The following is an 11,372-nucleotide window of genomic DNA, read 5'->3' as shown; positions in this document are numbered from 1 at the left end:
GCCAGCAAGTTTCATGCACATGTCTATTGGATGGATGTGTTGCTTTTGATGGCGAATTTCAAATGAATTCACATCTGTTTTCCCGTTGTGTTCAATTGATCTAATTCAGCTGATTGTGTGAGGTGTCTTAATAGATATAGACACATGTCTGGTTTCTTGTGTGGATATTTAATGTGAACGGTGTGTTTGTCGCCAAGCAACCAATCCTGAAATATTTAAGAAGGAACTGCAGATGCTGGAAAATCGAAGGTAGACAAAAGTGCTGGAGGAACTCAGCGGGTGCAGCAACATCTATGGAGTGAAGGTAATAGGTAACATTTCGGGCGGAAACCCTTCTTCAGATCAGTCTCACTCTGATACAAAAATATACCTAGGTGACAGGGAAGGCATGTGGCTTCAAAGTATTTGACTTTGACTGATATCGGGGGGGGGGAGTGCAGTGGAGAGATACGGTTTTTTGGCCTTCCATCACAGCAATGTGATGGATGTTTATGTAAATTATGTTGTGTCTTGGGTCTATTTGTTTGTAATATATGGCTGCAGAAACGTCATTTCGTTTGGACCTCAAGGGGTCCAAATGACAAATAAATAAATTGTATCGTATCGTATCGTATGTGTCCTCACAAAAAAATGCTGCAGTAACTCAGCGAGGCAGGCAGCATCTCTGGAGAGATCGAATGGGTGACATAGAAACATAGAAACATTGAAAATAGTTGCAGAAGGAGACTATTTGGCCCTTCGAGCCTGCATCTACATTCAGTGTGATCATGGCTGATCATCCACAATCCGTAACCCGTGCCTACCTTCTCCCCGTGTCCCTCGATTCCGCTACCCCCAAAAGCTCTATCTAAATTTTAAATTCATCTAGTGAATTTGTCTCCACTGCCTTCTGTGGCAGAGAACTCCACAACTTCACAACTCTCAGGGTGATTTTTTTTCTCATCTCAGTTTTAAATGACCTCCCCTTTATTCTGAGACTGTGGCCCCTGGTTCTGGACTCGCCCAACATTGGGAACATTTTTCCTGCATCTAGCTTGACCAGTCCTTTTATAATTTTATATGTTTCTATAAGAACCCCCTCATCCTTCTAAACTCCAGTGAATGCAAGCCTAGTCTTTTCAATATTTCCTCATATGACAGTCCCGCCATCCCAGCGATGAATCTCGTGAACCTATGCTGCACTGCCTCAATCACAATTTCCTCAAATTATGGGACCAAAACTGTACACAATACTCCAGATGTGGTCTCACCAGAGCCCTATACAACTGCAGAAGAACCACGTTGCTCCTATACTGAAATCCTCTTGTTATGAAGGCCAACATTCCATTAGCTTTCTTCATTGCCTGCTGTACCTGCACGACAACTTTCAGTGACCGGTGTACAAGGACACCCAGGTCTCGCTCTACCTCCCCCTTACCTAACCTAACCCCATTGAGATAATAATCTGCCCCCGATGGTTAGGCGGGGAATGGAGGGATCTGGATCTTGACCTGGCAGAGGACAATTTCTGAACGTATACAGACATTGAGCAGCGAACGACCTGCTGGTGCATTGTACTATTTGTAATCAATATTATAAATATAAATAACTCTCTGGAGACAATATTGCAAATGTACTACTCGATGCGGACGTACAGTCAATGGTAAGTAATAATAAGAAGGATGATACTTGGTTTGGCAACATTGCCCGGAACCCGCAACCGCCCAGCTGCCTGTCTGCATTATTACTCGTTATTTCTGCCGACGTGAGTCGAGTCGAGCTCTAGACATCACTATGGCGTTAGTCGTTTAAAGTGTGTTAAAACAGTCACCAGAGCTTTAGGCAATTCCTTCCTGTCACCGGTATGTACGGGAATCAATAACCGGGAATAATTCCAATATTTTAAACAATCAAAGTAAACGATTAAAAAAAACAAGGATGAATTAATGTATTGCTCCCAATTATATCCAAATGAAACATTATTTCAAATCTTTGGAATGAAGAAACAATACAACTAAATGATTTACTTTATAGACACCTCCAACCGGGATGAGCGGCCACCTTGCCAATGAATGGACTCGCGTTATATAAGCCAGTCATGTTTCGTATAAAGCACAATTCAGCGAGACCAACCACCCGCTCAGTACTTGGTTCATGGCTCTGCAGCAGAGTCGTATCTGATCTACAGCTGTATTCTGACTTCAGCGCTGCAAAGGCCAGACCCACTAGTCGGAGTTGACCGAACGGACACAATTGCAACCGATTTTCCACTAAAACTATCAGATAAATATTGTGCAATAAATTCTAATCCAGATAATGAAACATCACTATTCGGATTCTCATATCGAATATCATTATTAATATACATTTGTTTTATGCAGCAAATTTGTTGGCCATCGTCATCTTGTCCCGAGGAAAGTGCGGTCTCTCCAAATGCATTACTCGTTATCTGCTGGGAATGGCCGTCGCTGACCTGATGGTTATTACATTTGCTGTCATTTTATATCAGATTATTAATGCATATTTTCCACATTCCTTCTTCAATCGCAACATTATTTGCAGATTTATTTTAACCATGATTTTTATTTCCATGGACTGTTCAGTGTGGCTCACTGTGGCTTTTACTTTCGACCGATTTATTGCGATTTGCCATCAAATGCTACGAACAAAATATTGCACTGAAAAGAATGTGACTATCGTGATAGCGGTGGTGTTTTGTACAAGTATTGTGGAAAACATTCCGTACTATTTCATATACGAACCACGGGAGGTAGTTAATGGCGTTGAGTGGTCGTGCTATGTAAAATCAAGCTTCTACACATTACCCATTTGGGCCGCATTCCTGTGGCTGGAAACGATCTTGACTCCGTTTGCTCCCTATGTGTTGATCTTGCTGCTTAATTCCCTGACCATCAGACACATTATATTGGCGAACCGAGTGAGGAGCGGACTACGTGCAAACAACAGTACTGTGAAGCACACTGACCCAGAGATAGAGAACCGCAGAAAATCCATCGTGTTGCTGCTCGCCATATCTGGCAGCTTTATTCTATTGTGGATGGTTAATATGATATGTTTCATATGTGTGCAATTTACTGACAGGCAATTTAGTGAAGCAAGTTACACTGACCCCTTCACCATTGCTGAGTTATCCGGGTACATGCTGACGTCTTTGAGTTCTTGCACGAACACCTTTATTTATGCTATATCCCAGAGAAAATTCAGAGAGGAACTGAAACACGTGATCAAATGGCCCATGGTTCTTGTTGCCACTGTAACCAACTGCATTAAATGATACACCGAATATGTTTTCCAAATTACAAATGTAATTGCCTTGAAAAATATTGAACACAAATGAACAGGAGTGCATGCATGCAAGGAGATCTATAAATATACCAAATATCTCTGGAAGTTGTGTAAGCCGCCAAACAACAAACACCGCAGAATGAAACTGTTTATGCGAATTATTTATCTTATGTTCTTTGCACAGATGTATGGATGGGAAAGGTTTATATGGTGATGGGCCAAAAAGAGTCAGTGAAGTAGACAGCACGGAAACTGGCTGTTTATCCAAACTCGTCGCCGCAGGCCAAGCCGCGGCTGGGCGATCGTTTCGCCGAACACCTCCGCTCGGTCCGCAATAACCAAACTGACCTCCCGGTGGCTCAGTAATTCAACTCCCCCTCCCATTCCGTATCCGACCTCTCTGTCCTGGGTCTCCTATACGGCCAGAGCGGTCAACATCGGAAATTGGAGGAACAGCACCACATATTCCGCTTGGGGAGTCTGCATCCTGCGGGCATGAACATTGAATTCTCCCAATTCTGTTAGTCATTGCTATCTCCTCCCCTTCCTCAGCCCTCGGACTGTTTCCTCCCATCCCTCAGCCTTCGGGCTCTTCCTCCTCCGTTTTCCTTTCTTCTCCCCGCCACCCCCACCCCCCATCAGTCTGATGAAGGGTTTCAGCCTGAAACGTTGCCTATTTCCTTCGCTCCATAGATGCTGCTGCACCCGCTGAGTTTCTCCAGCATTTTTGTGTACCTGCAGATCAAGATACTGAATCTAAACCAGTCCCAATTGCCCGCGTATCGCCCATATCCTAGTAAATAATCCCTGCCCATGTTCCTGTCCAAGCGTATTTTAAATTGTTATAATACCTGCGTCATCTGCCTCATCTGGCTGCTCATTCCGTATTCCCACCGCACACTGGGTGAAAACGTTGCCCTTCAGTTTCCTATTATTCATCTTCTCAACTTCAACTATGAACGTTTGGTTCTTGCTTCTCCTCTTCTTAGTAAAATACTCAGAACATTCACTCAATCGATTTCACTCATTATCTTATACACCTCTATAAGATAAACCCTCAACCTTCTGTGATCTAAGGAATAAAATCCCAACATCCACTGTGGAGCTCCAGGTGATTTTACAGCTGAATAACATCGTTTCTGTAACAGGTTGACCAAACACGCAACTCTAAACGCGGCCTCAACAACGTCGCGTACAACGGCACCATATCTCCCAAGTGTTTTACTCAACACGCTGACTGATGAAGGCCAAATGTACCAAAATCCCCCTTCACCACAGTAAAATTATATCTGGTCAGAAACATGCGTAGGAAACGTTCAGAGGGACCTGTGCCAAACTTAGGCAGGTGGGGTTAGCGTCGAGCGACAAGGGCAAGTTGGGCCAAGGTCCTTTCTTCGTGGTTTCTGACTCCATGACTCTAAATGTGACAAGCCCAATATGCCAACATGATCAGCATGGACGAAATGGGCCGAAGGGCGACGTGTGTTGCGAAACTCGATGTTTATGATTTTACGACTCTCTCTGGTCAGGTGGGATCTTCTTACATCCAAGCCTCAGCGAGGATGTATAACCGCGTGATCCTTATTCAGGCTCTCCCTCGAAACAGTGCAGTTCTGCACGGCTGCACGTCTCACAACATCTGACAAACGGCTGCACGACTCGCAACATCTGTCAATGCCGAGAGCCTAGCGATCTTCCAATGATACCAAGGAATTCATGGGGAATACCTAGGACTGCCCATTCCTAGGTACCCTCATTGGGTAAAACAGTTCGAATTTTTCCAAATATTGTTGCTAATCACGAACACTTATCTATGTCACTTTCTGTATTTTCTGACCGGCTTTGGTACCCGGACGTGGCGCCGACGGAGGAGAAGCCGAAGCAAAGAAGTGGAAGCCAAATAACTGAATGGAAACGAAGCCGAAGCGCCAAATAAGCGAATGGAAACGAAGCCGAAACGCCAACTAACCGAAAGGGTGGGACGCCTAAATGCAAACTAAACGAGAGGGCGGGACACCTAAAAGCGAATTAACCGAAAGGCTGCGTCGCCTAAAAACAAAGTCACCGAATGGCCGCTTTGCCGAAATGTCACCTACCCGAAAGGCGGCGTCGCATACAAGCAAACGGACCGATTGCCGCTCAACAGAAAAGTCAATTAACGAACATGACGTTGCCGAGGGTCGGAACTTGTCAGGGATTGGCCCAGACCCCCGCGTCCATCACTTCACCGTGGAGGGATAAATATAGTACCACACCTCCTAGGCTGTGGGCCGAGGAGCTTTAATCTGCAGTTTCGTGACCCAAGTCACCAAACTACATAACATTTTCACATATTGTGTAAAATATTTATATAAATCACCCCTAACATTGATTTGTCCGCCAGTTGGCCAATCACGCGCTTTGTTCCAGGCTATCACACAAAATGGCTGAGGGGGCTTCACAGATGCCTGTTTTACTGGAGATTCCGATTTGTTGTTCTGTGGAATAAAGGTCGTGGAAACTTGCAGCAGGTGGGAAAAGCATTAAAAAGGCTGAAGAAAGTGCTGCGAAGTGGATTAAAGTGCAAGAAAGCCTTCAAAGTCCCTGCTGATGGGCTGGAACACAAAGAAGGCCATCATGAATCAACTCTAACTGAAAGGTAAGACTGAAGTCTGAATTTATGAAAATCTATCTGTATGGACTTTAATTAATTTAATTGCACCATTTTAAATGTGTATAAATTCATTCAATCATTCATTCATTCCTTATTCATTCATTCACTCACTCACTTACTCGTTCATTCATTCATGAAATTGAGGGCCTAAACTATAACACAGTCAATTACACATTGTCACTAATGCCAGCTTGTAGTAGAGTAATAACTGTCCTGTGCACGGCTGCCCAGCCAGCAGCTGTCTGTCTTTTCATATTTTTATTTTAGTTAGTTAAGTGTTTTGTTTGGAGGTCCAGACTTTTTTATGTGGGGTGGGGGGGGGGGGCGGGAGAGGGAAACTACCTTTCAGTGTCCCTACCTGGTCGGAGAGGCAGCTTTTCTCCGGGCTGCAGCTTAGACCCGTCCTCGCGGCCTACCAGCGGGCCTTGAGCGGCGTTTCCTGTCGGGGACCGCCCAGAACCTCGGCTTCGGCGGCGGCACAGCGCTGGAGCGCTATCGCGGAGCGGGCGATGCCTTGCCCGGGTCGCCGCGCTGGAGCTCCGGTGAGCTGAAGATCGCTGAGGAAAACATCGCGGAGCTGCGGGGCTGTGGAGCGACCAGCTGCGGGCGGCGGCGCTGAACTTACACCGGGAGCCTGGGATCTCTAGATGAGATCGCCAGTTGTGGAGCTCCAAACGTCGCGGCCTTGTCGGCTTTGGAAGCCGCGGCCTCCAGTACGGACCCGGCCATTCCAGGGTTCCCAAGCCGCTGAGAGGACTCTCCCGACGCCAGAGCAACATCACCTGGCGAGAACGGCCTGGACCATCGGGCCTCCGTAGAGGCAACTGTGGAGGCCTCAATGGGCCCGACTATGGGTGAACTGGGGTTGGGGACTGGACTTTGTGCCTTCCCTCATAATGTGAACCATTGTGGGGGATGTTCTTTATGTTTAAAACTCTTATTAATGTTATGTCTGTATTCCTTCTTTATGTGCTGCAAAATGGCAAGAAGCATTTCACTTCACTACACCTAGGTGTATGTGAATGTGACCAATAAAATACCTTTGATACCTTTGAATAAGTCTTTAACAGCTAATCTCGGGGCTGCCTGCGAAAACTTACCGGGGAAAATTGCTCCGACCGCGGGGCCTAGGTACTCGCGGTAAATAGCAATCGATATCCCTCCGTTGTTCTCCCGTTATCGGGGTCTGAAAACTACCGCTACAGACGGCACTATGCACAGCCTCCCCCCTGCGCGCCCGCGGAGATGTTCCGCGGCTCCGCGGTCGCGATCGCGATTCGGCCGCTTATTAATTGAGACCGTGGCTTCACTTTACCGCGAGTACATAGGCCCCGCGATCGGAGCACTTTTTCCCGGTAAGTTTTCGCAGGCAGCTCCGAGATTAGCTGTTAAAGACTTATTACTCTACAACAGGCTGGCATTAGTGACAATGTTTAATTGACTGTGTTATAGTTTAGGCCCTCAATTTCATGAATGAATTAATGGATGAATGAGTAAGTGAGTGAGTGAATTTATGAATAAGGAATGAATGAATGAATGAATGAATTTATTTACATTATAAAATGGTGCAATTAATTAAAGTCCATACCGATAGATTTTCATAAATTCAGACTTTAGTCTTACTTTTCAGTTAGAGTTGATTCATGGGGGCCTTCTTTGTGTTCCAGCACATCAGCATGGACTTTGAAGGTTTCTTGCACTTTAATCCACTTCGCAGCACTTTCTTCTGCCTTTTTAATGTTTTTCCCACTAAATACACTTACCTGCTGCAAGTTTCCACGACATTTATTCCACAGAACAACAAACCGTAATATGTGAAGCCCCCTCAGCCATTGTGTGTGCTAGCCTGAAACAAAGCGCGTGATTGGCCAACTGGCAGACAACTCAATGTTAAACGTGCTTTGATTGGACTAAAAAATTCCGGACATTTTTCCGGTTTTTCTCTAATTTAGTAAAAATGTGCAAGTCATCTTCATATCGAGTTTCAGGGGTGATTTATATAAATATGTTTGCACAATATGTGAAAATGTCATGTAGTTTGGTAACTTGGGTCACGAAATCCTATTTCAAGACACATTTTAGATGCTCGGACCACAGCCTATCCTTTCCACCCGACCCGCAGCCCGCAGAGTGTGGCCGTGGGAGAGTGGTGCTGTGCCGAGGGATGCGCACCTTCGGCCGCATACAACTTGGAGCTTGGTTCAGATTGCCCAGTCATCTATGGTTTTTGTGGGGAAATGACCGCCACGCTCTCGTCTCCCCCTTCTCTCTGCCCTCTTCTCTCTCTCCCCTCTCTCTCTCCCTGCTCTCTCCCTTCTCTCTCCCTTCTCTCTCTCCCCACCATTCTCTCTCTCCCCCTGCTCTCTCTCCCCCTCTGTCTCCCTTCTCTATCTCCCCTTCACCCTTTCTCTCCCCTCTTCTCTCCCCTACTCTCTCTCCCCTCCTCTCTCTCCCCCTCTCTCTCCCTTCTCTCTCTCTCCCCCTTCTCTCCCCCCTCCCCCTCCTCACTCTCTCCCTCTCTCTCTCCCCTTCCCTCTTTCTCTCCCCTCTTCTCTCCACCCCCCTCTGTCTCTCCCTTCTCTCTCTCACTTCTCTCTCTCGTCCTGTCCTCAAGACACTTACATTAACTGACCAGATATCTCCATGTCTTTGCCCATGATCAAAACAGAGCGGAAATAGTCATCGAAGTCAGACAACTAGGAACTTATATCCATCTGGATCTCAGTTCACCAATTGTTCTGCGGTCCCTACATTTACCGTTGATGTCCGACTTCTATTTAACTCCTGAAACGTTGTATAACTTCCGAGTTGTCAGAATTCAACGCCATTCAATTCAATTCAATTCCATTCACGCATTCAGTTCCTCGCTTCGCTCGCATCTGTGTGCTGTCAGCTTGGTCAGATCATTGCTTTCTAAGTGTGTCAAAAGTGTGAAACGTGCTCAATGGTGATATGAACCGACAACGGAATAAGGAGATTGTTACTTGCAGCAGCCTAACAAGGCCAGAAACGAAATACACAAAACAATAGAATTGTTGGGAAGAAGCTATCCTGGAACCACGCGGGCACGATTTCATGCTTCGATCGTTGGATTGAAATGAGAGCCAGGCCAGGATGGCGAGGGTCTTTCACGATAGCGGGTGTCTTTTTTGACGCAGTACCTCCCAAAGATCCCCTCGATAATTTGCATTTGTGATGCTACGGACAGTGTCTGCCATTCTCTGTAAACTCCTTCGTTTCTGGGCGTTCATGTTGCGAAGTGAGGTCGTAATGCAACACATATGACTATTACTCGAGGCAAAATGTGCAAATGATCATCTTTCCTTATCTCGTTGTTATCACGCCTTTTGCATTTTCATCTCTGTTCAATCATCCGCCAACCAAAACCACCGACAATCTGCATCCGCCTGTCACTTGCCCGGCTTTGGCGAGCCCCACGTCTCTCCCAGCTCCTCGCCCCCGCCCACGTCTCTACCAGCTCCTCGCCCCCTCCCACGTCTATCCCAGCTCCTCGCCCCCGCCCACGTCTCTCCCAGCTCCTCGCCCCCGCCCACGTCTCTCCCAGCTCCTCGCCCCCACCCTACGTCTCTCCCAGCTCCTCGCCCCCGCCCACGTCTCTCCCAGCTCCTCGCCCCCGCCCACGTCTCTCCCAGCTCCTCGCCCCCCGCCCACGTCTCTCCCAGCTCCTTGCCCCCCGCCCACGTCTCTCCCAGCTCCTTGCCCCCCGCCCACGTCTCTCCCAGCTCCTCGCCCCCCGCCCACGTCTCTCCCAGCTCTCCGCCCCCGCCCACGTCTCTCCCAGCTCTCCGCCCCCGCCCACGTCTCTCCCAGCTCCTCGACCCCCTCCTTCCCAACCAGTCTGAGTTGGGGTGCTGACCCGAAATGACGCATATTTATATTCCCCAGGGATGCGCCCGGAATTACTGCAACACCGTATCTATGCGAAAAGTAATATTAGGTATATTGCAAAACGTACCTGAAGCGTCGCTGAAAATCTGTCCCAGCCCGTGTGCTCGATTTTGGCGCCATTTAGAGGGGGCGGGTTTAAAACGCGATTTTCCCTAGGCTGTTCAAATCGAGTTTTTTCAGCCCAGTTAATTATTAACGAATAATCGCTGGAAGATTCCCTCGCTTGAGCTATTATTAGTTTTAAGAGCTTTATTTAATTGTTATAGTAGGTTAAACATTAACCAGCGCGTTCACAGGATTCCACTAGAAAGCTGATTTAAATGGACTTTAATTTACAGCAATTGAACACTGAATTCCTTCCATTTGGCCTATAAATTAATGTAAATGAGATTTTAAAATCATGTTTTATTGTGAATTATTTGTGAATATTATTTGGATACTTAGGCTATTTAAAAATGTTAATCACCTTATTAACACTAATTGAGGAATACGGCTCTTTTTCAGGATATAGAATAAATTGGAATAAAAGCGAAATTATGTCTTTAAAACCACAGGATTCGAGACACTTACTAAAATTCCCCTTCAAAATTGCAACAGAAAAATTCAAGTATCTGGGTATTCAAATTACGAGAAGACACAAATCATTATTTAGTGCCAATTTTATACCACTATTAAATAAACTGAATGATACGATTAAATTTTGGAAAACGCTTCAGCTCTCATTGATAGGTAGAATTAACGCTATAAAAATGACTTTCTTACCACAATTAATATATTTGTTTCAAGCGATCCCAATATAGATTCCAAAATATTTTTTCAAAAAACTAGATTCCACCATCACTAATTTTATATGGGACTACAGAACACATAGAATTCAACGAAAGCATTTGTGAAAACCTAAAGAAGTTGGGGGTTTATCATTACCTAACTTTATGTATTACTACTGGGCAGTGCATATTAAGAACATAATGTACTGGCTGGATAGTTCCACTCAGCAGTTGGAGTGGATAAGAATGGAGAAAGAGGAGTGCTATTCGCACGATATAGGAACGATCCTGCTCTCACCGATAAAATTGAATAGTATAATATATAAGAAGAACCCAATTATTCACAATATAATAAGAATTTGGAAACAAATAAAAGTATCCTTAAAATTAACTAATTTATCAGTACTAACCCCACTATTGAACAACCCCGCATTCAAACCTTCTCTCATCGACAACACATATCAACAATGGGATAGACTGGGGATTAGGAAAGTAGGGGATATGTATGAATTGGGTAAACTGTTATCATTTCTACAATTAAAATTTAAATTTAAATTGAAGGATAATCAATATTTTAAATATATACAGGTATGTGACTTTATGAAGAAATATACACATAGATTTCGAACTATATTTTTAGACCCTTTAGAAGAAGCAATGAATATTAAGGCTGATTCACAAAAATTAATATCATACTTTTATAATAATATATTATATAGAGAATCACCCTCAACAGAAGCACTAAGGGAAGATTGGGA

This window comes from Amblyraja radiata, unplaced genomic scaffold (genome assembly GCF_010909765.2).
Source record: "Amblyraja radiata isolate CabotCenter1 unplaced genomic scaffold, sAmbRad1.1.pri scaffold_631_ctg1, whole genome shotgun sequence".
In the NCBI taxonomy this organism is placed as follows: domain Eukaryota; kingdom Metazoa; phylum Chordata; class Chondrichthyes; order Rajiformes; family Rajidae; genus Amblyraja; species Amblyraja radiata.
This window is presented reverse-complemented; position numbering follows the sequence as displayed.